This window comes from Erythrolamprus reginae, chromosome 1, assembly GCF_031021105.1.
Source record: "Erythrolamprus reginae isolate rEryReg1 chromosome 1, rEryReg1.hap1, whole genome shotgun sequence".
Classification (NCBI taxonomy): Eukaryota; Metazoa; Chordata; class Lepidosauria; order Squamata; family Dipsadidae; genus Erythrolamprus; species Erythrolamprus reginae.
In genome coordinates, this window is record NC_091950.1 from 125,452,573 (window position 1) to 125,478,303 (window position 25,731).

At 37.4% G+C, this 25,731-nt stretch overlaps 1 protein-coding gene across 13 annotated transcripts in view; it reads right to left on the reverse strand.

Moving 5' to 3' along the window:
* Positions 1–25,731, reverse strand: part of SOX6 (SRY-box transcription factor 6) — a 546,353-nt gene that overhangs the window by 449,348 nt on the left and 71,274 nt on the right. For all 13 annotated transcript variants that reach the window (XM_070764091.1, XM_070764122.1, XM_070764035.1 and 10 more), the window contains one exon: positions 22,459–22,528. The gene's annotated coding sequence lies outside the window, so the exon portion shown is untranslated. The remainder of the gene's footprint in view (positions 1–22,458; positions 22,529–25,731) is intronic.

The following is a 25,731-nucleotide window of genomic DNA, read 5'->3' on the forward strand; positions in this document are numbered from 1 at the left end:
TTTATTTTTGGCTAACATGATTCATAAGCCCAGCTGTTATCATCCATAAGATATGGTTTAACATGAAACATAAAGCTAACCAAAATCTCTGAGAAATGTCAAAACCAGAATGTTCAAGGCTCCACATTAAGAAGACATGGGACTTCAAAGTCCAACATTTATATGTAATCTTTCCTTTGGCAATTTAGTTCTCTGATTAACATTTATTATCTTCATACATATATTTGTTAAATATCTCCAGTGTTCCAATCACCCACTCTAAAGATTTGCAGTAAAGTCAGTGGGGATGATGCAGGTGATAATGTTCCAAAAAAAATCATCATTAACTTTTACAAGTGCACAGAATTGGTTCTGTACTTTTAAAAAAAGGCTTTTATATTTTTAAAAAAAATACATAATAAAAAAATATATAATGTGAATTTGAATACTCTTATGAGACATTTGTAAAGTATGGCTACATTATTATTTAGTTCCTTACTCAGACACATTTTGTTATATAATCCACTTTTTACTGATGTCCATTTCATGAAAATCTCAAATCATATTATGTAGCTTCAAGATTCAAAGAGCTCACATTTGCAGCCTGCATCCACTTCAAAGACAGACATAAATAGAACCAGAGGCCTGCTTTAAAGGCTTATTCTCCAAACTGGGTCTTCTCCATCTATTGAAATAGTGGAGCAGCTGCTTCTGGTGCTTTGAATCTGGTTTAGAGAATAGTTGTTCTACTAAGCAAAACTTTAGTTCTCCCTAAAATAATGCCATCAGATGGGGTAGAGAGAGGTAATATCTGTATTATATGATTGATCATTCTAGCTTGCAGCAAAATATTGTTTTACCAAAGCTCCCTCTTCACACAGAGTTACAGTACACTGGGGAGAGATACAAATACATCAGAAACTCTCTGTAATTTTTGTAATACTATGGCGTTTCCAAATGAGTCACCAAACACTGATTATCTGCTCTTCCATAGCAACATACTCGCTGAAGAAGCCAACACTGATTCTCGACTTTACTGCCATTAATGGGACCAGAATTTCAATCATAAATCAAGGCACCCTTATGACTAGACCAGAAGTTCCCAACCTTTTTTGGGCCATGCCCCACCTAAGCATCTCTAAAATTCTGATGCCCCCTCCCCGCCAATGTAACTCTTTCTATTCAAAAAATGAACTCCTACTCACGCAGAGAAAGCCTAAAAGACCATTAACTTGTTTTATACAAGGTTTCAATTGCTCCAATTGAAAATCAAATTGCCCCACCCTGTGGGGCGTGGGTCACACTTTGGGAATCACTGGACTATACCAAATTTTTTGACCATTTTTATAGCAGTCGTTAAAGGGAATCCATTCTCATAATTGTAAACCAGCAAAAAAAAAGTCACAAAAAGTGGTCATATGATCACAGATGCCACAGACACTTGGAAATGTGAACTGGTTGCCAAGTAGTATTCACTTCATGTGACCAAAGTGTGTGTGGGAGAAAGAGAAGGAGATGAGACATTTTATGATGCTGGAAGTACTTTATTGTTCATTACTTGAACAGTTCATTAAATAACTTGTCGTAAGTCAAGGGACTATCTGTACTTTTTCTACAGAAAAGAAGTTCCTCATTTTCTTGCTAAAACTGGCCGATGGGTTTTCTCTGCTTTTCACAGACTCACGCAAGCTTCAGCTAACAACTTGGGAGGGGGAAGGCAAAGCTAAAAAATTAGTTAGGGTGGACAACATTGGTCTTGCATTCTCTTAAACAAAGTCCTATTACTCATTTGCTATATGTCTGTATCCACATGCACACAAGGAACAATACCACACTCCAATCAAAAATTAACACACAAAGCCACAGTGCATAGGGAATGTTTCCTTTTTAAAGATACTCCAAAATTTAAATACAAAAAATGGAACCATCTGAACTCTGAAATTCAGCTATTTTCTTTCACCACAGTGAGAATGTATACCTGCAAATGCTCGATGCTTGTCAACCTCCCCAGTGCTGCCCAAGTAATTTTTAAAATTATAATTAGCATCTTAAAACTTAATTTAAAGAACTCAGAATGAGGTTATATAAATGAAGACCTAGAACTCTTCGGATAATAAGTATTTTGAAGCTGAGTTCACTAGCTCAAATAACTCACTATTGATTATTAACTCACTATGCACTATTAAGGAAGTAATTAATGGTTCCTGAAATGCAAATTAAAAGAACAACTCCTAGCTACTCAAATAGCTATCTTGGAATGCAATTATGTAATGAAAAGAGAAGTCAACTGTGTTTCCATTCGTTTGATGCAGGTTACCTAGAAATGTGCTCCAATCTGTGATGGGTTTGATTCACCTACATTCTGTTCATTTGTGTTCTACGATTTTCACAGTTTCACTATTTCCTAACTTTGAAAATCCAGGAAGTCAAACTATACATGCAGCAACCACGAAAGGCCCAAAGTTTAGAATATAAGAGGACCTTCTATAAATTTTATATCTACCAAAATACTAAGACACTGTTTGACAGCTGCACAAGAAATGCATTGGATAGCTGGATTATCCTTACACCAGTAATCTACCTTCCTAGTCATCACATTGAGGTGAACCAGAATCTAAAGAACATAATTTAGAGAAGTTAATATACTTGGCTCGCAAGCTGTATCATTTATTTCACATTAATTTGATATGGTTGCTATTCATTTCAATGGAAAAGGCCCCGGTGGTGTATTTAGGGACACTACTGTAGAAGAATAAAGACCAACAGGAAGATAATTTCTTCACAATCCCATAATGGCAAACATTTTACTAGTATGGCAGATACTTCTCTGTGGTGATGATTAAACAGAAATTCCATTTACAGAAGAGTGTATTATGATGAAGGATATTCAAAATAAATGTACTATAATTTTAACCCAGAAAATTGGCTTCAATATATGTTTTTTTTTTTCAAATATACACAATAGAAATAGGTACTACTTACCTTAAGGGCTAACTATTTTTTTCCCATCTATGAACAAGCATCAGATGTTCTTATCAACTGAAGTCTGAGAATATGTGCATGAGCCTGGAGCACCCAGTGCTATTCAGATATCAGTTAGAATGTGACTGCACTTCGATGTATTTTAGTGCCAATTTGGCAGCAATGAATAGAATGAATACTTTATTCTGAGTTAAGTTATAAGCACCATCTTATTTCAGTCTCAAAAACAAATAAAACTGAACCAGCTGTTTATCTACTGCCTTTCTAGCATGCAGCAGAATAAATGTAAAATGCTTGATGTGACACACAGAAATGTGGCTATCATAATGCATACTTTCATACTTGTATTTAATATGTTGATTTAGAATAGATGAATGGTGGGTTACAAGCAGCATAAAACTAATGTTCCTCTATCAATGGAAAATTCCAACTAGCAAAAAAAAAAAAACCCTGCAATTTTAAATAATTTTCTCCACAAGAAAATCATTTGTGAATGTGTAGGATTTTTATTCCTCCAGAGTAGATGTGAATAATAAGTAGTAGGACACTACCAATTAATAGAAAATCTATCAATCGGATAGATTTCTCACACTGAATGCAGAATCACATTGTCATCTATGGGAAATTCCTAGAAGAGATTAATTCTAGGGAAAAGGTTAATTTAGGAATTAGAAAACATCATAAAAATAAAGATATTTTAATGACAACTTTTCGAATTGATAGAACAATAGTTTTTCTAGCAGTAAGGTACTACTGTGTATGCTGGGAATGAGAAAGAAAGAGAAAAATAAAACTGATACATACAGTATCTTCAAACTAATGGATTTGTAAATGATTACTAAGAGTACAACATAGTGCAAGAAAAATCAAAATAGACACTCATATTTTGGACTTGTGATGCAAACAGGACATACATAAACACACACACACACACACACACATACATTTATAGCATAGCAGCATAGAAGAAAGCAGAAGACAGTGAACATGATGAAAGAGTATTTGGAAGAATTACAGATTATTATAGAGATCAGTAGAAATAGTAAACATTTGTCCTTGCAGGGGTCACACACCAATCAATGTCATCTACCCATTCTCAGCAAAAATGCAAAATGAATAACAGAGTGGTCATCTACATCTAGGATCCTATCTTAACAAACTTACTAGTGATATTTTGATAACCAGCTCATTAAGAATTTTAGACTTGGTAGCATTTTAGAATATCTACTTTTCCCTATGTTTTAAAATAGAATTTACTCTTTTTCCTTTGATGTTCCCCTTTACTTAATCTTCTAGTCATATAATTCATTCTCAAGATAACCTCATGAATGGGAAAGAATAGTAGATTGAGTCAAACAGAAATGGGAGAGATATTTTTGAAATGTGGAGAAAAATAATATGAGAATACTACACACAAAAAAACCCAGACTATAACTATGGTATGCTGTGCTCCCTATGATCCCATATAATCATGTTTTTTTCAATATTGATTTAGTTTAGGTTCACTTAAATACAAGAAAAGCCATTTTTAACCTGGTAGCACTGGAACCCAAGGCATATGGTCCTTGGATTGTCAGTTAACTATGTTTCTGATTCTCTTCTATTTGTATGCCTTATCTAGTGCTCATTTTTGTTCAGACTCTTTGTTGTGTTATTCCATTTTACAAATCTTAAATAACCAATTTAAACCTACATCAGAACATAAAACTACAAATTGCACAATTGCTGACAATTCCTTGGTGATTTTCAACACAGCTCTCACAAGGGATTATATGTACCCAATGGAGTTTTGCTTATTGTTCACAAACATTATTATCACATCATATATCAAAATTCACTTTTGACGTTCTCATCCATTTCAAACATAATGGCTGTGTGAGACAGGAGAATGGGAGAAGAGAGACTTATTTTAAAGAAAAGCTAAACCAAGCAACCATGACTTCATTGGAACCTACCCAGCATGTTTATGTGTGTATCTTGATCCAGTTATTCTTTATACAATACTATTTATGCTACACCTGATATATTAATTTCTCATCCAGTGGAAAAAAGTCCTGCCTCCAAGTAAGGAGACAAAATAAAAGTGACAGCAAGACTAAGACTAAGCCACTCAAAGTCCATTTTGGAGTTAGCAGCATATAAATACAATTAAATAAATAAGCAAGCAAGCAAGCAAGCAATAAACACAAATGTGTGTGTTGTTTTTTCCAAATGCAATTTTCTAAGATTAGGAATCAAAATAAATAAATAAAAAAAAAATTTTTTTTTAAAGGTTAACAGCAACAGCTTGAAATGGCACTTTAGGGTTATCTCATCAGCAAAAATCCATACAACCACTAGATGGCAGAACAGTGATATCACTGGCAGACAGTATCATCATCATCAAAAGTAGTTTTGTAATAAAATTAAAAGAAGAAAGAAGATAGGCATAATTCCTTGAGAAACTGACTATGCTGCAGATACTATAAATTAAGCCCATTTTAAAACTGAACCTTTTTTTATTTTCAAAAGTTCACCTTTGGAGAATACTACAGTTGCTGAGTTAAACACTCAATAAAACAAATATTTTTCATTGGGGCTTCTATATCTTAATCAGCAACACCTAGTTTATTCAGTAAATGTTTTTCAAAATCCTCAAAACTGAGAAAAACTTAGGAATTCCAGACAAGACATTTAGAGTATACCCCTTTAATAAAAATGCTGACTTGGCAGCTTGAACCTTTTATCATAGGCTGGAAGGACGAATTAGCAGATAAACACCAATTGCTTAATTTTTTTAATTCCTATGTTATATGAACAGAACTCAGAAGAAATAAAAGTTCATGATTGCCTTATTTACTCACAAAAGTTGTACTTCCTGCCACTTTTTACATATCAATAAAGCATTCAGGTTTGATACTGCCAGTCATTGTAAAGCTTATCCTTTTTAAGCTTTATAACTGCAGTAGAGGAAGGATTTGGGGTCTTCCTTTTGTTATAATTTCTCTTGAAGCACTATTCTCTTTACTTCAACTATTATGCAAGGTAGGTTCCTGATTCACATTGCTTAGAATCAAATGGGACCTTGTCTTGAGGCCGGCTCTGTAAGAGAATGGAAATACACAGCAACACTTCTGCAAGCTCACTCTTGTAAACTTAATTACAAGTGTTGCTATTCCCAAATATTGCATCTATGGTTTTCTTTTACTTATTCATCTGAGCTTTATAGAGATATATGACAACTGATTTCAGTGCCAGTGCTCTATTTCTCTCAAAAACAATATTTTGCTGCTAAATGAGCTGTAATTCTTTAGTACCTGGAATGAACAGGCTTTTAGCAGAATTCATTCTTCTGTAACTTCTGAATGGTTTTCTAATGTAGATCTAGATTTCCTATTTTAGATGCTGAACTAAAAAGAGCATTTGAATCATTTTATACCAGCAAATTTAAGAAAGAAAAGAAATTTGTAAGGTTATAAAATCAAATATCCAGGGTTTTTTTCCTACTCTTCTTTTGCTTTTCCATTTTTACATTAAACTCTTATTAAACAGTTAATGTTATTTGACTATTAAGAAGAGAAAGCATCCCTTGCATTTCAGGATTTGATGCTGAACCATTTCAGAAACAGATGTTCTTATTGGTGAATTTTAAAAAAACTACCCCCAGCTATATATAGCAACAGTTTTCAAATCAACAAAAGTCCCCTCCTCCAAATAATGTCAGATCATTTTAACATTGATTCCATCTAAGCCTGTTTACCTTCAGTATTGTAGTAAATTCAACTTTACTAAAGCACTATAAAGATGTGAGAATGCTGTAATAATCGCCTTTTTTTAAAAAAGCTCTTAGCATTGTAGTGTTCCATTTAGCAATCTCTAAAAGGTGTAGTGATGAAAAAAATGTTAATAGTAGTCTGCTATATAGCCAAAAGGGATAGTATAATTCTCATTTCTCCCCTCTTGAAACATGAAAATTGTGCTTCCTTGAGGTATTCCTGAGATTACAAAGCAAGCTGGATATATACCTTCCATACCATTGCAATAAATTTGTAATTTTCTATATGTGTATACACTATAATATATAGAAATAAAAAAGGTAAAATGGAAAATATAAAAGTGGAAAAGGCAAAACCATCACATGCAGAAAACAGCTCAATTTTTAGACACAATAAACATGGAGTATTTATTATTGATTGTCTCTCCATTACATTAATAGAAAACCATGTTGCAAACAAAAACACTTATGATCATACTAAGTCAGTAAGTTAAGGACATCATAGCCATTCAATTGTTACCTTTTTCTTTTGCTATGTGTACCCTATGTTCAACAGGACTTCATAAATGATATCTAATGTTTACTACATCATTTAGAATCATATTCATATCTTTAAAGCATATTGCTATTCCTAAAATCACATTAGCAAATGAATGTTAAACAAAAACACAATAGTGGGGCAAGCTGTACTGTTTAATATATGTTCCCTTTATTATTTTTTCTAGAATAATCAAATATAGGACCAAACTTTTCAAAGCATTCTTGGAGGTTCCCAGTAAGCCTGAAGAAAAAAATGTTCAATTGATCTCATCTTAAAATCATAAGATACATACTTAATACTTAAGATCCTTAATACTTAAGATCCTCTACCACTGATTACTAATTTGGGACATTCCAACTGATTATTTAAAGTTCTTGCAAAAAAACTACTCTCTGGCTTCATATCATCAAGCATTATCATAAGTTATTAAGAAGTCTGTTTTGAGAAAGACAATCCTCTTGGTTTTCTTTATTTCAATCATGCTTACAATAATGTGACATGGGGCCTATTTTTTTCCTACTTTATGCTACCTTTGGACATGCATTTTGATACTTTTCCCATGAAAAGTAAATGATCCAGTCCAAAAACTAGAGATAGCACAATTAGAAAGTTATTATGGGTTCATACTTATTTCATGGCTATTTTTCAGTCAGGATTCTAATGTAACTGTAGCATTAAAGGCAGCAAAAAGCATATTTGAAAAATAATAGGTTGAAATAATGGTTTTTTACCCTTATTCACATGATAAATTTACATTCTGGAACAATCTCATTCTGAAAATTGCAGGTAGGTATACAGAGAGTAAAAAGAGAGGGGGGGGGAGGGGAGGATTTAATCCCAGAGGTAATAGCAATATTAGTAGTTTAGATCAGTTAGCTGCAAATCCAGGTTTAAAAACAGAAATTATTGCAAAAAAAATTGTATTTTCAAAAAAACTGCAGTGAGTTTACTTACAAATCTTCTAATTTCACAATTGGTTCAGACACATTAGAAGCATCTATAAATCCCCAATTACGATCAGTACTGAAGTGTGTTTTAGATTATTCTAAATCTATACTGTTTTTATAAACAGTGCTGTGTTTTTCATAATACTGCTTACTATAACTATCACAACTTTCCTAGCAAAGCATTGTTTCGAGATATTGCTGCTTTAAGCTTTAATACAACCAACAGATTTAATCCATCCAAAGAAAAAGGAAAATTTATTGATTTTATTCACTGCATCCTACTTTCTTTTAATATGGTTAGGATTGTTACTTACATTTTAGCATTTTATGCATATTCAATTGTAAAAAGTATTATTATTATTATTGTTGTTGTTGTTGTTGTTGTTTGCATTTATTAGTATTTATTTCTGAATAAACAAACAGAAGTTTGCACTGTCAATTTATTGAGAATTTGGCAACTACTAAAATAGGGGGCTAATTCTCCTAGATCATACAACTAATTAAAAAAAAACCTTTGTGAATGTTGGCAAAGGTTCTTTCATTTTAAAAATATAAAATCTAATTGTCAAGCATACAATAATCAGCATGCAAATGTTATAAAATAAGTGATAAAGATAGGTTGTAAAACTACTGGGAGAATAGTGATGTCTTCATTTACCAACGAAAAATGAACTTTGGTGGGTATTTGGGTACTTTGGAGAGTATTTCACAAGAAAGGCAAGACAATATGTGTGAAAGAAAACTTTTTTAGCCTTATATCTCTCAGGGTTTAAAAGTTTTTAAACTCAGCAATAACATTTTAAACTGGGACAGGAAACTGACTGAAAGGCAATTTAGTTAACAAAGCGCCGGCATCCTATGATTATACTAAGCATCTCTGTTCTGGTCAGCTCTGCTTTGAATTAACTGACCTTACAAAGGCAGACCCAAGTAAAAAGCATTACATTAATCCAAATGCAGGTCACCAAGCTTTGATAACTGATGCCAGACTATTTCAGCCCTGGAAAGATTACAGTTGGTATATCACTCTGAGCTGATAGAACCATTGTAAAGCATTGACTAATGCCAGGGTGTATATTATATATACAAGACCCCATAAGCATACATAATTCACATCATTTCTAAAGCTACTCAACCCCCCCCCCAACTTAAAATAGTAACTTGCTGCCACTAGAACACAGCAGCTACTGAGGGAAAAACTATATGGGCTATGTCGTTATTTCTTCTTTTCAGGTAAGTAGGAAATCCTGGTTGAATATTGATTATTGGCCATTATGTGCACAATTTCAAAATATAATCTCAAGAAGGAAGACCTTAAGCATAACATTTATCAGGAAAGGCTTAATGAACTCAATCTGTATAGTCTGGAGGAGAGAAGGGAAAGGGGGGACATGATCGAAACATTTAAATATGTTAAGAGTTAAATAAGGTTCAGGAGGGAAGTAATAATAATAATAATTTATTAGATTTGTATGCCGCTCCTCTCCGAAAACCCAGGTTGTTTTTAATAGGAACGTGAACACAAGAACAAGGGGACACAATCTGAGGTTAGTTGGGGTAAAGATCAAAAGCAACGTGAGACAATATTATTTTACTGAAAGAGTAATAGATGCTTGGAACAAACTTCCAGCAGACACGGTTGGTAAATCCACAGTAACTGAATTTAAACATGCCTGGGATAAACATATATCCATCCTAAGATAAAATACAGGAAATAATATAAGGGGCAGACTAGATGGACCATGAGGTCTTTTTCTGCCATCCGTCTTCTATGTTTCTATGTTTCTAATCTAAAACACAAAGAATTTAGAAATTATCCAGTAACCGACATCCCAAAATTCAAGACCACAAATAATAGCCAGTCCTTCTGACCATAACAGTCAATTTATGGAGTTTCTTTCTGCATTCCCGCAGGACACAACACTTAGCAGCTGAAAGTCACTTTATGTTTATAACTTACTTTCCTAGAAAGATTTTTTTTTAATGAGAACAGAACTCCTAGAAGAGGGAAGTGCACCACTTACAATATTTTAAGCTACACAGAGTTCAAAGCTTAGACAATACTGTGCCTGAAGATACTGGCACGCCTGACATTTAAAACTATGAAATACCAACCTATTTTGAAATGGTCCAAATCATTAGTTGTGGAATTTTCCTAGCACTTTATGAATACCGCTGTTAATTGAGCAATTAACTTGAAACTGCAGAATGTGCTGTGATGGCATGATATGATATAAGCAATGTAAAAGAAGAAGCAGCCAAGCAACTCAGTATGTTGAAAGATATTAATGAAGTGGCAAAATCTGCCAGAGAAAAAAATAATAATGGATGATTTCAACAACCCCGATATTAACTGGCTGAATGACACATCTGTACATGGGTTTGGAGAAGCAGCCTGGTGATTCTATAAATGGCTTCTTTCTGGAACATCTTCCTCTAAGAATACTGAAAGGGTGGGGGCACAACACTGAATTTAGCAAGTACAGTTATGCAGTGAGGTATATTACAAAATAAAAATTGTGACTTATTAGCCACAAACAGTAGACAAAAGCAGGCACAGAGATTACAGTCCACATTTAAAATAATTATTCCTTTTTCAGGAGGTTTATAAAATTAAGAAAAACGTGAAGATTGTCATTATTATATGGGACTTACGTAAAAATGTGAAAGATGTAGTAAATTAATTCTAACAGGTTTCTTTTTAACAAAACAGAGGGATTTTTTGGTGCCATCTAATCACAGAAACAGATTTCACCATCAATGAATGGAATTCATTTTGCTTTTTAAAATATGATAGGGTTTTATGTGCTTTTTAATATTAGATTTGTTTTCGCTGGAATATTGTTTTTATTATTGTTGTGAGCCGCCCCGAGTCTTCAGAGAGGGGCGGCATACAAATCTAATTAATAATAATAATAATAATAATAATAATAATAATAATAATAATAATTACCAGCAAAAAGCATGTCTTTGCAAGGCTGATATAAATCAGAGAATGAGTGACAAAGAATAAAGTAATTATTTTTCATGCAAATAATTGTAGTAGAGTCTTGATTATCTGACATAAATGGGTGGGCTGATAGTTGGATAGCCTAAAATGTCAGATAATCCAGATCAGACCTGGGCAAGGGACGCATCCGGCCTGCCCGCTATCTGTGACCGGTCCACAGAAGTCGGGGTCCACTCCAGTGCGAGGATGAAAGAGCTCACCATGTCTGCCGGAACTTCTCCAGTTCCTGCTTTCCTGAGCTCTTTCATCCTCACATTGGAGCGGATCCTGACCTCCTACCAAGAGCGGCCAAGCACAGAAACCACGCAAACACTCCAGCGCAGTGACTGTGGTGCACCATGTTGCTGTAAAGCAAACAATTAGGGCTCTGTAGAGTGGGTCTCGGTGTTTAGGTCAAGCCAGGGTCTGGGTCTTTACAATATTGGGTAGAACTAAGTTAATTATATTAGTCCCGCCCTCTAAAACCATCCCAATTTCTCATGAGGCCCCATGGCAAAATTAATTGCCATCCCCTGATCCAGACTCTACTGTATATGGCCTTCTGTATGAAGGAGAACAAGGGAAAGAAAGAAGCAGGCAGAGATTGACACCCGTAAACCCTGATCCGGAGCCCCGTTGCCTTCCTTATCAATGTTCCAGCTTCCCACTTTGCAAAACTACTGGGCAGCTCAGAAGGAAGCAACTTCAACAAGCCACCGCCACATCTCCTTTTCCAAGTCAAGGGGTGTGTGTTTGTGTTAGGTAGCACATTCCTCTGGCTGGGCAGCCAGTGCCTGCAGGGGAGCTGTGTGCGTAGGAGAGGCGAGAAGTGGCTCTCCCTCTTCCCCACCATCTCCATCTCCCCACCTCTCCCCACCCCAATTGAGTCTTTGCAGTCCTTGGGGACTGCTTCCCTGTCACAGCTACCATGTCTAGGGGCACAGAAATACCTGCAGCCACGTCCCCAAGCAGCCACAAGTTGGATGATCCAGAATGTCGGATAGCCGAAGGAGGGATAACCGAAATTCTACTGTATTTATACAAAGTCATGAAAAGAAGTCAGATGTCTAAGAATTAAAAAATACATATAAATGAATGAGACCTGACAATTCTGATTATACTATCTTTGGCTATTCAAACTAGCCGGTATGTGGAATATGTATTCATTCAAAATATAAACAAGATTGGAAATGAGTCAAGCAAGTTTGGAATGATAAAGTTGTTGAAGTGCATAAGGGAGAATCTATGGATTGAATTTAGATTGAATTATGCTTTATGTTTTTCAATATGGCTATTGAAACGAATGTGGGTTTACTAGTCAGATGAAAATATTACAAAACACTCCACTGATCCACCAAAAGGTAATAAAATATGACCAAACAAATGCTCTTTTAGCATATATAGAAGTTGAATTCAAAGTCAATTATGTCTAGAATAGAAACACAGAAATGAATGTGACCATGTGACTTAAGCTACCCTTAATAATCATCCCAAGAATTCCTATGTGACTTTTCTAAATAGGCTGAAATCTGGATCCAATCTCCTCTATATTAATGGCCTTCATAAATAGTAATACTATTTTTATTCCTTGGTTTATCTCCGTAGCATTATAACTTTTTTCGGTTAGAAAAAAATGATATTTTTGTATCAACATTCTGCTCTCTGTTGTATTCATTTTTGTCTTTTAAAAAATTATTTAAAAGTGAGAGCACACAATAGGTACAAATTTGAAAATTGTTATTCAAAGATAACAAATTGGTATGTAAAGGTGTGTACAATGAATATGAATTCCCAATACACATTAAGGTATACATAACACAGTTTTATAGAAAAATGTTCTTATTTTAAACTATCATTTCAGTTCTAATTTCTGTTTCAGTTTGTGTATTCCAAGGAATGATCTTCTTTTAAAGATAACAATTGTCCAGTGACTGTAATTTATTTTTGAGTTTTGAACTGTTTTGGTGTTTTCCTTTTTTTTTGCCAAACCTGGAATTAATCCAGGTTAGGTTAGTTCAAGACAAATGGTTTATATTTGTCATTGTGATAAGTGTTGATGTTGGGTTTATTCTTCCAGTATTTAAAAAAAAGGTGAAAAGGGGGAGGAAATGTGGTATAAATGAATAGATTCACCATCGCCCACTTACAAAAATAAATTATCTACAAAACTTTAATTTCTATTAATAAAGTATTTACAGTACAACTTACATATCCATATAAGCTAATTGCTTCAAGATATTATATCTTGATATAAGTATTCAATAGAGTTGGTATTAAGGATGTCAAGCTTTTATTTAATATACAGTAAGAAAAAATAATCTGATCAATATTTTCTGTGCTTCAATGGCAAAAACAAAGCTCTGGCTTTGGGCATAATGTGCTACTGTATAATTGAATTTAAAGCCTTCCTGCCCATCTATTCATACATCTATCCTCACTAAATAAAATCTGCCACAATTAAATTCACTTTTGAAGTATGTTTCGCAGAAACAATATACATGATACAAAGGTTGCCTTTGACTTACAAATATCCATTTAGCAACATTCAAAGTTGAAATGCCATTGGAAAAAAGTAATGTATGACCAGTCCTCGAACAGCAGCTCCCCCGGTCACATGGTCAAAATTTGGGCAGAGAGCCAAAAGCATTAAGAGAATCTTACAGTGGTTATTTTCCTAATACTGAAAAGATAGTTATTGATGTACCAAAGGAATATTCCTGGAAACTATTACTCCGCTAAGCACTACTGTGAAAGTTCTTCTGCCAATTCTTATTGCCCAGTTTTTCTTATTCCTTGAACAAGACATGATGCCAAAAGAGAGGGGGGGAAATTGGAGCTCAACAAACAGAAATCTAGATACAACTGAATAAAACAACGAAAGAACAATTTTCTCATCAAATGTAAATAACAGGTTCATGTTTTAAAAGACATTAAGCAGGGAAACCACACAAGCTATTCTTAATACTGCTGATTGAGCAGTTTGATGAGTGATGCAATCCAGTGCCGGAAGTAAATGCTGTAAGAATGATGCACGAAACAAAAATAAACATCAGCTATTTTTTTTAAAAACCACTATGCTGCATCATATCAAGTAGGCTATTACCTATTGAAGTTAGTACTAAAATAACTAGCTTGCTCTTGAATAGCATCTGGGAAATCCCGTCAACACAAACATGGAGAGCAGCAGTGACTGTTCACATCAGGGGTGGGTTCCTCCTGGTTTGGACCAGCTCAAAGACCGGTAGTAACCCGCTGGTAACATCACGATGACATCACCAAACTGATCAGTCGGTGCTAGTCCATGGGTGCCACCATCTCTTTTTTTGGATTTTTTTTTATTTTTTTTTCTTCTGAGCAAGTGCAAGTTTCTCACGCTGTGCATGTGGTCGCCATCTTGTTTCCAGCTTACTTTTTTTTAAAAAAATTTTTTTAATTAGTTTATATTTTATTTCATTTTTCTACTGAGCATGTGCAGAAGACGAGTTTCTGGCACTTTGCATACGGTCGCCATCTTGAGAAAGTGAACCAGCAGCGAAACAAGTTAGAAGCCATCCCTGCTTGGGTCCCCTCAACTTTTCAGTCTCAGAAAGCAGCTGAAAAATGCCCTTCGCCTGTTTTGCAGCCATTCACTATTTTCTGTCCTTGTTTCCTTCCTGATTTTATTTGGTTTTCCCCTTTCACCCTGAAAGCAAGGGAGCGGAAGTGGGGAAGAAGGATCTGGGAGTGGGAAGGGAAGGGATTAGGAAGAATAAGAACAAGGAAGGCTTCCCAGCTCAGGAAAGGCTTAGCATCCGGAATCCATAGCATGCCTTTCTCCTTCTCTCTTGTAGTGCTTTTATATCCAAAGACACCCCCCCACACTCCAGTCTCTTGCATAGCAACCAAAATTTTGGGCTCAATTATGGTCTTAAGTCAAGGAGTATCTGCGCCTCCCTCTTCATAGCAGCCTTGTAAACTCCTCCTTTCTGGTAATGTTAGATGCACCAAAATAATTCAGACAATGTTAAAGTTTCCTGCTGCAACAGGGGGTTGGTCTAGATGATCTCCAAGATGTCTTCCAGCCCTAAATTTCTGTGCTGTTTCAAATGTCTTCTGAAGCCATGTTTAGTGCCATGGTTTGTGATGCTTCCTTCTTATTTCTCTCTCTTTCTCTGGGTATTTGTGTCTCTTCTCTCTCTTCCTTCCTCTTTCTTTTTTTCTCTCTCTTTCTTTCTCTTTGTCTCTTCTCCTTGTCTCTTTCTTTCTCTCTTTGTCTCTTTCTTTCTTCTTTCCTTGCTTTCTAGTTTCTCTCTCCTCCTTCCATCCTTCCTTCCTTCCTTTGTCTTTCTATCTCTTTCTCTGTCCTCTCCTCCCTCCCTCTCTCTCATACACACACACACGTCACTACCTGATCTGGGTAGAAAGTATCTGTTGTTACAGAAGTTTTCATTTCTCTCTATAATATTCCTGATACTAATCAATACCCTATCTCTCAACTACATCAAGCCTATGCATATTTGCTTGGCAGTAAGGCTACTCTCTTTCCATGGGATTTACTCCTAATAGATATACATGATTGCAGGCAGGCGGCTAGCTCTGTTGTTTAAAAGGCTCTAAGTAAAATTTCTACATTAACAAAATTTATACCTAAACAACAGAATATAGGAGCAAAATGTTCACAAATTCCTTAAGAAAAATCCTTTGGATTTATTTCCACTTCTTACCAAACTATGCATTTGCATATCTCCTTATGCTCCTTATCAGAAATATCCTTGTCACCCACAATACTCAGGAACTGCTTTAAGTGCCCTTGTAAGAAAACATGTAGTAATTCAAAGGTTTATAAGCGTTAGTTATGCTTTTGTTCAGGGCTGTTCAGCTTTGCTGGGAGCCCAGTAGATACTGTAAGCATGTTAATAAAATGTTGAGTGATTTGATTGTTTTAGGTGAGCCAGGTTTGGTTACACGTTCTACTCAAATAATTCAATGGATCCCTGAAGCCTTAACACTTTCTCTAAAGGGGACAATATAGGGCCATGGTGGTGCGATGGTTAGAATGCAGTACTGCAGGCTAATTCTGTCAACTACCAGCAGTTTGATTCTCACTGGCTCAAGTTTGACTCAGCCTTCCATCCTTCCAAGTGGCAGGCCAAAGTCTCTAACTCCACATGATGGCATATGACTGCTTTTGACATCTTGGGTCTGGCCTGATTGGACAAATGGACTCCTCCCCCATTAGGTGGGAGGATGGGTATTGCAAGCTTGCCTTCTACATTGGGCCTTTCCCTCCCCCAGAGACTGGGAGGAGGAATCCCCCAACCAGGGAGAAAATATCAGCGCCCCAAATAGCATCTGGGAAATAAATCAGATTCCAATCCCAGATGCTATTTGGGGCGTTGACACCAAGGTTGGTAAAATGAAGACCTTAAGACCTATAAAGCCCTTCATGGCATCGGACCAGAATACCTCCGGGACCACCTTCTGCCGCACGAATCCCAGCGACCGGTTAGGTCCCACAGAGTTGGCCTTCTCCGGGTCCCGTCGACTAAACAATGTCGTTTGGCAGGACCCAGGAGAAGAGCCTTCTCTGTGGCGGCCCCGACCCTCTGGAACCAGCTCCCCCCGGAGATTAGAACTGCCCTCACCCTCTTTGCCTTTCGTAAAGTTCTTAAGACCCATCTCTGCCGTCAGGCATGGGGGAACTGACACATCTCCCCCGGGCCTATACAGTTTATACATGGAATGTTTGAGTGTGTGTTTGCTTTTAATAATGGGGTTTTAGTGTTTTTTAAATTATTAGATTTGTTTTTACATTGTTCTTGTTATTGTTGTGAGCCGCCCCGAGTCTACGGAGAGGGGCGGCATACAAATCTAATAAATAAATAAATAATGTGCTTACTCCGTAAACCACTTAGAGGGGGCTGTACCCCTGTGGAGCAGTACATAAGTCTAAGTGCTGAGTGCTATTGCTATAGCTTTTTCAGTCTCATCAAATGTCCATAGCTGCTTCATTTTGCTAATAATTTCAGAAGAAGCACTGTTTGTATGTGCACCTATATATCCAGGCAATTAGGGACAGTCTTCCAAACAGCAATCCAATCCTTCCAAAAGGCTTTGGTGAGGTTGGCTTACCTAAAGCTGATGCATTTCTTTGAAGCATCCCTTTTAATGCTTTGCAATTCTAGCTTTCATTCGTTATTCATTTTTAACATTAAGTATGAAAGAGGGATATGAAGAGGGGAAAAGGGGTAAAAAAAATTCAAGGTGAATTTCTGTAGACTGTTCAATCAATCTTACAGAATATGTTCATTGGGGTGGATTCCTCTTACAACACACAATGTTGTGCATGTCCTCTCGCGTGATTTGGCTTCCATGCATGTGCAGAGGGGCGGTTTTATTTCTGCGCATGCTTAGAGACCCAAAAATTGCCAAAAAATAGAAAACAAGATGGCAGCCCACATGGACTGGTAAAAACAGCACCGGAGCCTAAATTGCGTAATCGGCGGTTACTACCAGAGCTATGCACCAGACCACATCGGTAGGAAACTACCTCTGATGTTCACATATTATGCACAATTTTTTTTTTTTACATTTAGGTGAATTTAACGAAACTTTAAAAGAGGAAACAACATATGGAAAATAATTCATATAGAATTTGTCAACATATATTCAGATCATATTTATAAATAGTCCCCCTAGTATTATCTTGATCAAACAAGGGGCTAAGTGAGTAAAAGCTCTCTTTTACCTACCATAAACTTCTATCACCAGGCTTCTAAACAGCACAGTTATTTATTATAGATCTCATCCATCCACTGAGCCGTTAACCTTTTACCGCACCATCTACTATGATGAATGAATGGCTAGAGCTAAGTGATTTTGTTTTTATACCAGCAGATGAATCAATTGCCCCTTGAGATATTTGGAGGGGGCACACAGCACTAAAATATGTACAAACACATGCACACTACTGAAAAGGAAGAGGAGAAAACTCAGCTCTCTATGACTCCTGTTAATAAATTCAATTCAGTAAGAATTCATTCAAGATCAGGATCATTTTATTTTTTTAAAGTCTACAATTATTTTCACAAAGTGAGGAGGTTTCGCTTGCCTGGCCCTACAATCTTGATTTTTATCCCAAAAATTATCATGGTCGCCCCAAGTTTTTGGAGAAGAGCAGCACACAAATCTAAATAATAATAATAATAATAATAATAATAATAATAATAATAATAATAACAATAATAATAACAATAATAATAATGGTAAATAAGTAATTTAATTACTTTTACCTTGTACAAAAAAATGTATCTTCTAAAACAACATAGAAATACTGACAGATCAGTCAAAAGCATCCACAGATGTTTTCCAATGAGCAATAATCCCAAATTTTCAACTTTTGTTTTAAAAGAGCGAGTATCGGTCTTGATTAGGTGCATTGTACACCAGTTGCACTATAACTTATATCTTGAGTGTCTGTGCATGGTCACTCATGCCCTAGTCATCTCTTAGCTGGAGAAAGGGCGCAAATCTTATCTGAGGTGCCTTTTCTTTTGGTGGTGGAGATAGCACCCAGGAATGGGTTTAACTCTGTCTGTCATCTTATTGGACTAAGTCTGCAAACTGTGATGACATGCCTCCTCCTGTTGTCATCCCAGGATGTGCTTATTGAACACTGTCCTCTCGAAGCTCCAGAGAGCTAGATGAATTGCCCTGAGCTCGGACCAATTTATATTGTAGCTCAAGGCTGCCTGAGTCCATTCTCTCTGTGATATAAGAGTCTGCAGGTGTGCCCCCACCCCAGACAAAAAGGCTAGCATCGGTTTTCAATGTCAGGTACAATGGTTCTCTGAAGAGGGAGCCCCTGGTGATGGCTGGGGACATCCCTCAGTGTAGTGAGCGGAACACGTGTGGTGGAACCAGTACCTTTGTCAACAAGCTGCTTTTGCCAGGCTTCTGATATGGAGGAGAAACTACTGCAGACCTCTGCTGTGGAGATGGGCCCATGGGATGATGGGAGAGGCCATCTTTCCCAAAAGCTGAGAAAGCTGGAGCACTGATACAGTGTGTTCCCTTCGGATGTGATCCGCCAATTCTACCAGGCTAGTTTGACACTCTTGGGACAGGAAAACCTTGTCCTCTACAGAGTCTATGATTGCCCCCAAGTGGAGAATTTTGTCATCGGGACCAGGGGACTTTTTGCCATGTTGATAGAGAAACTGTGGTCCTGGAGGACTCAAATGATTAGGTCCAGGTCTTTCCTCACCTGAGGTATCAATTCGGACAGGATGAGGGTATCATCCAGATAGCACTGAATCCCCACTGGTATGGTTTGGAGGTGTGCTGCTATCACTGCAAGCAGCTTGGTGAATACACAGAGAGTGGAGAACAAGCCAAATGGAAGCGCCCGGTACTGATAATGCTTCCCCGCATGGAAGAAACAGAGCAATTGTCTGTGGGCAAAGTACATGGCATGCTTGTATGCATGATTGGTTCTTTAAATGGTTTTGTTTAGATTATTTTAAATATTAGATTTGTTTACATTGTCTTTTTTATTGTTGTTAGCCGCCCCGAGTCTTCGGAGAGGGACGGCATACAAATCTAATAAATAAACAAATAAATAAATAAATAAATAAATAAATAAATAAATAAATAAATAAATAAATAAGAATGAATGAATGAATGAATGAATGAATGAATGAATGAATAAATAAATAAATAGGATGGATGGGCACATATAGGTATGCCTCAGTGAGGTCCACCAATGTGAGGAAATTGCCTTTTCTGATGCTCACTAAGATTGTCTCTAGCGAGTGCATTTTGAATCATCAGTGGACAATATGAAAGTTAAGTTGTTTGAGGTCAAGAATTGCCCTCCATCCCCCCCCCCAGAGGTCTTTGGTACAATGAACAGGAGGGAATAAAACCCCTGTCTACATTGCTCCACTGGAATCAGCTGAATGTCCAGGAGATGATTTATGGCACATTCCATGAGGAGCCACTTGACCCTGTCTTTCTACAAGAGATACCTGATGAAAAAAATCTCAGGGTGAGAGGAAATCCAGTGACAGGACAAATTTCACTGTCTCCCTGACCCATGCATCTGTAGTGACTTCTTCCCTTTGGCTGGCAAAGAAGGCCAGTCAACTCCAAGGGGATGGTCTGTTGAGCAGTCACTTCTGACAGCGAAAGGAGTTAATTCCCCCACCCTGAAAGGACTGTTTGGGGGAAAACACTGCCTGCCTCTTCCTGTCCTGTCCTGTGGCTGCCCCTTTCTTGGAGGGAATTGTCTTGGAATTCATGTGAAATCAAAAGCCACCTTCTTGTCCCCAAAAGGACAAGCAGTGAAAATTGGGGTGGGTGGGAGTGGAACTCAGCCTGTCGGGAAAGGGATAGTAAGATCTTGCATTTGTCCTTGAATTCCACTAAAATGGGGTCCGGGGAGTCCCGAAAGAGCCTTTCCCCCATATACAGGGCGGAGGCTAGATTCCATTTATGTCTGGCATCCATCTGTCATTGGCAGAGCCCTAAGAAGTATTGGAAAGCCACCGACGATTAAATCACACTGGGAGTGAAGTATGCTGCATTTAGCATGGCATCTTCTGAGAACTCTAGTGCGGCCATAATTTTATTAACATCCTGGTGTGACCTGGAGTCATCAGGAAGAATTCTGCCCTGCAGTTGCCTCATCCATAGCAGTGAGGCTCTAATGAAGAAAGAGACCACCATAGAAGCCTTTACTGCTCAGGGGGCTGCCTGGTGATCCCTGCCCTAATCAGGGATCACCAGGCGGCCACCTGGGCAGTAAAGGCTTCTCCATTCTGCTCCATTCTTTTGTCCTCTGGCCAGTGGGGATCCCACAGAGAGTCAGCCATGACTGATGGCATGGACAAAGCAGACATAGGGCATTGACTATAGGGATCTCCAAAGATTTGGAAAGGTCTGCACCCATGTGGCAACTTCCAGTGTCGGAGCATTCACAACTTCTGGAGGCAAGTTGTTCCACGGATTAATTGTTCCAACTGTCAGGAAATTTCTCTTTAATTCTAAACCCTTCAGAGGTTGGGTGGCATATAAATTAAAATAAATAGTAGTAGTAGTAGTAGTAGTAGTAGTAGTAGTAGTAGTAGTAATAGTAGTAGTAGTAATAATAATTATTATTATTATTATTATTATTATTATTATTATTATTATTATTCAGACTGACTGAATTCTGAAGCATAACACACCAGACATTGTGATTGTGGAGAAAAAGAAAGTATGGATCATCGACATCGCAATCCCAGGAGACAGCAGAATTGAGGAGAAGCAGCTAGAGAAATTAGTGAAATACGAAGATCTAAAAATCGAGCTGCAATGACTCTGGCATAAGCCAGTGAAAGTGGTCCCAGTGGTCCCAGTGGTACTTGGCACGCTAGGCGCAGTACCAAAGGATCTCAGCGGACATTTGAAAACCATTGGAATTGACAAAATCTCCATCTGTCAATTGCAAAAGGCAGCTTTACTGGGATCGGCAAACATAATTCGCCGCTACATCATGCAGTCCTAGGTGCTTGGGAAGCGCCTGACTGGTGATGAAATACGAAATCCAGCATAGTGATCTCATTTGCTGTGTTGTACTGACATAATAATAATAATAATAATAATAATAATAATAACAACAACAACAACAACAACATCAACAACAACAACAACACCGTGGCAACCAAAACTGAATGCAGTATTCAGAAAACAGTTCTGATAGTTGTATTTCATTTCACACACAACAAAATATACAACATTCTTTAGCTATGAAGTGCTCCAATTATAAAAGGCATATATGGGGCATTTAAAGCAACTGCATCTTTTTCTGGGATTGCGCAACTTTCCTCTATAATAGCAGCACAGCACAGCTCAAAGAATAAATGTGATGAGTTGTCATTGGGGGTTATGAGCATATCCCTATGCACTCCAAAGTACTGGACTCCCTTGGAATCCAAACTGTTGCAGAGTCCTAATGTATGTAAAACCTTGAGAAGTTCTCCAAGGGAAAATGTCCCAGTTTAGCCAGTAAAAGGCTAAGTATTCAAATGAATACTCCAATATGAATAATCACAGGGAAGAAGAGACGACTTTCATTTGATCTCCATGCATAGACTATTAACGATTTCACCTCTGGTTCATAACACTTACTTTAACCATGGTTGATTCTATTTATTATTTTTACTAAAATCATCTAAGCATTGTTATAACCTGAAAATTATTTTTTATCCTGCATGGAAAAATATTTTTTTAAAATAGTACTTACAAATACACTAGAAAACAAATCCAGGTACCCAGAATTCACTGCACGTTTCTTTTGAATTCATGAAACTTATCTGCAAAGTAAGGGGAAACAAACAAAAGAAGGAATAGTTAAAGCCAAGAGTATGTTTATAAAAATCAAATTTCTAAATAAATATGCAACATTTTCTAGCCCAGTGTTTCCCAACCTTGGCAACTTGAAGGTACCTGGACTTCAACTCCCAGAATTCCCCAACCAGCAAATGCTGCCTGGGGAATTCTGGGAGTTGAAGTCCAGATACCTTCAAGTTGCCAAGGTTGGGAAACACTGTTCTAGCCTACAAAAAAGATGTATTAATCTGCCGAAATTTGGAGAACACTACTAATGATGGTTCTCAACCTTTCTAATGTTGTGACCCCTTAATACATTTCCTCATGTTGTGGTGACCCTCAACCATAAGTCTAGTGCCAATTCTCCCAACAGAGCTTTCAGCTGCTTGGCAGGAAGGTCAGAGGGACACCCCCACTGTAAACGCCTGATTGGTCGGATTGTAAAAATACGTTCCACGGTGCCAGAATAGAAGTTTTACTTCCTAACACCAAGGGAAATTTGTCTTTTCCCATGGTCTTAGGCGACCCCTGTGAAACGATCCTTCAACCCCCAAGGGTGTCCCAACAGAGAAGCACTGCACTAAAGAGAGCCATTTCAATAATGTGGGCAGAAAAATAGTTTCCTTTTTCTAACAGGCTGTGTGGTTTCTATAAAGAAGGGGCAGAATCACTACACTGCCAGCCTTTTTGTTGCAACTCTAGTTTGAGATAACTGCAAGATCACTCACATGTAACAGATTTTCAAATCATAATAGGGTTAATTAGATCTTGTGGTTAAGGTGCTGGACTAGGAATCAGGACTGTGAGTTCCAGTCTGCCCTAGGCACTGAAAGTGTTATGTTTGCATGCTGTTAAAAAAATGAAGATCCCCGATTGGACCAGATGCAGCCAATAGGAACCCGCAGGCTGACCAATAGGAAGCCTGCAAAGCGTGACCAACCGGGAGCTTCAGCGCGAAGACTTGAAACAATGTCACCAATCCCGGCGCTGGCAACAAAGTATATAAGTGCGGGTTTAGCCGGGGTTTCCTTTAACTCTTTGATTCTTTTCCAGCCTGCGAGCTGGACTCTCGGAATGCTCCTGCTGATTTAATAAAGAGCTGTTGTCACTTTCCTTTGGCCTCTTGCCTCTGATTTAACAGAAAGCCTAACATCAGGCCAGTCACTGTCTCTCAGCCCAATGAACTTCACAGTTGTTGTTGTGGGGGGAAATAGAAGGAGTATTAGGTACATTCACCACAGTAATGTGTTCTAAAACCCTTTACTACCTGTTCTCACGCACGTGACACTTCTGCACATGTGCAGAAATGTCCCAGGTGGGTGAACAGAGCCTCCCACCATGGCCACTACCAGTTTTTAGAGCCAGGCCAAACCAGGAGCAACCCACCGCTGGTTCACTGCCTTGAGTTATTGATTAATAATAAAATAAAATAGTAAAATAAATACACAAACATAAATAATCCATTAAAATCTCTGTTTCTCTTTTACTAAGTACAGTATTAATACTAATTTGCAATGTACTTTTCAGATGAGTTGAGAAAATATGCCGTAGGTATTTCACTATTATCTTTGTATACAGAAATGAAATATGAAGTATCAGAAATCTGATTTATTTATAACTATATAAGTAAAGATATATACTTTATAGAGAGAGGGAGACATATAGAGAGAGACAAGACATATATATGTGATATATATGACAAGATATAGAGACAAGACATATATCTATATCTATATATAGATCAAAATAGACATGTGACATGTTTTTGCTGAATTTTGAAAATTAAGGGAGACTAGGATAGATCTATTTTGGCCTTATTCTGACCTCATCAGCTAGCCATACCCTCACTGGAACTTGAACTTGCAGCCTTTGCCTTGTAAGGCAGAGTATTAACCTCTAGGCTACAGTATCCAATCCCTTCAGCTCTGTACCAGGGAAGGGTTACATGTTTTTTGTGTCCTTCCTAAAATTTGCAGCTACCCTGCTCAGGGACAATCTGAGACCTTTCCCTAGTCTCTCACACTGACCTCAAAAATGGGAGATGATATAATTCCAAAAGTCCTTTTCCAAAAGGCAACTGACTTGGTTTTTTCCTTGAAAATGTTTCACTCCTCATCTAAGAAGCTTCTTGAGAAGCAAAACATTTTCAAAGAAAAAAAAACAAAGAAATTCCAGTTGCCATTTGGAAAAGCATGTTTGGAACAACCATGATGTAAATGATTGAGAATCTCGACAGATGAGATGGTATAATATATTAGGACGGTGGAAGCCACTTAAGCATGCTAAAAATAAGTAGTGTTAAGAGTTTTTAAAAACTTTTCTTGTTTTGAAGCCAGCTATTTGGTTAGAACATCTGATAATTCAGAGTGAAGTATCATCAATACCTAGATTTATATCTCAACTCTGGTCTTGTCATGATTATGTGGCATTTCGGTGTCTTAAGCCTGTAGGAGTCTGGATGGGAAACAACAGGCTTCAGCTAAATCCTAGCAAGACCAAGAGACTTCAGGTTTTAGGCTCCCTATGTTCTACCCCAAACAGAAACTGTGTCCAATTTGGGGGGGTCCAATTTAGGGGGTCCAATTTACTGGACTCCACTGTTCCTGTTCAAAGAGCAGGTGGCAGCCAAGACTAGGATAATTTAGCTATATGTTGCGTATCTATTGTGCCTATCCTTGGACCAAGCCCTGTTCACAGTCATTACTTACCACCCCTCCCAATCTAACTCCTGCAAATCTACATAGTCTGCCCTTGAAGAACATTTGGAAGCTTCCAGCCGATGCAGAAGGCAACAGGGCAGGTAGTTATGGGCATTTTTTATTCAGCTCATGTGACATCTTTGCTCTATAAGCTGCAGTGGTTGCTCGTATGCTTATAGGTTCAATTCAAGATGTTGGTAGTGAGATATAAGCCCTTAATGGCACAGGGCCAGGTTACTTGCAGTTCCGTTTTCCCAGCTATATCTCCTTACCCTGTGAGATCTGGTAGGAATGGCATGCTCTGAGCCTCTTCCATTAGGCAGTGTCATTTGGCAGTGTCATCTGGAGGAAATCTTTTTTATATGTTGGTTGTCCTCTGGAACATTATTTCCCCAGATATTAGACTCCTCCCCCCCTCCCCTGCAGCCAACATTCATAATCTTATGTTGTTGATTATGTTCTCTAGTTTTAGATCAGCTTCTATGTTT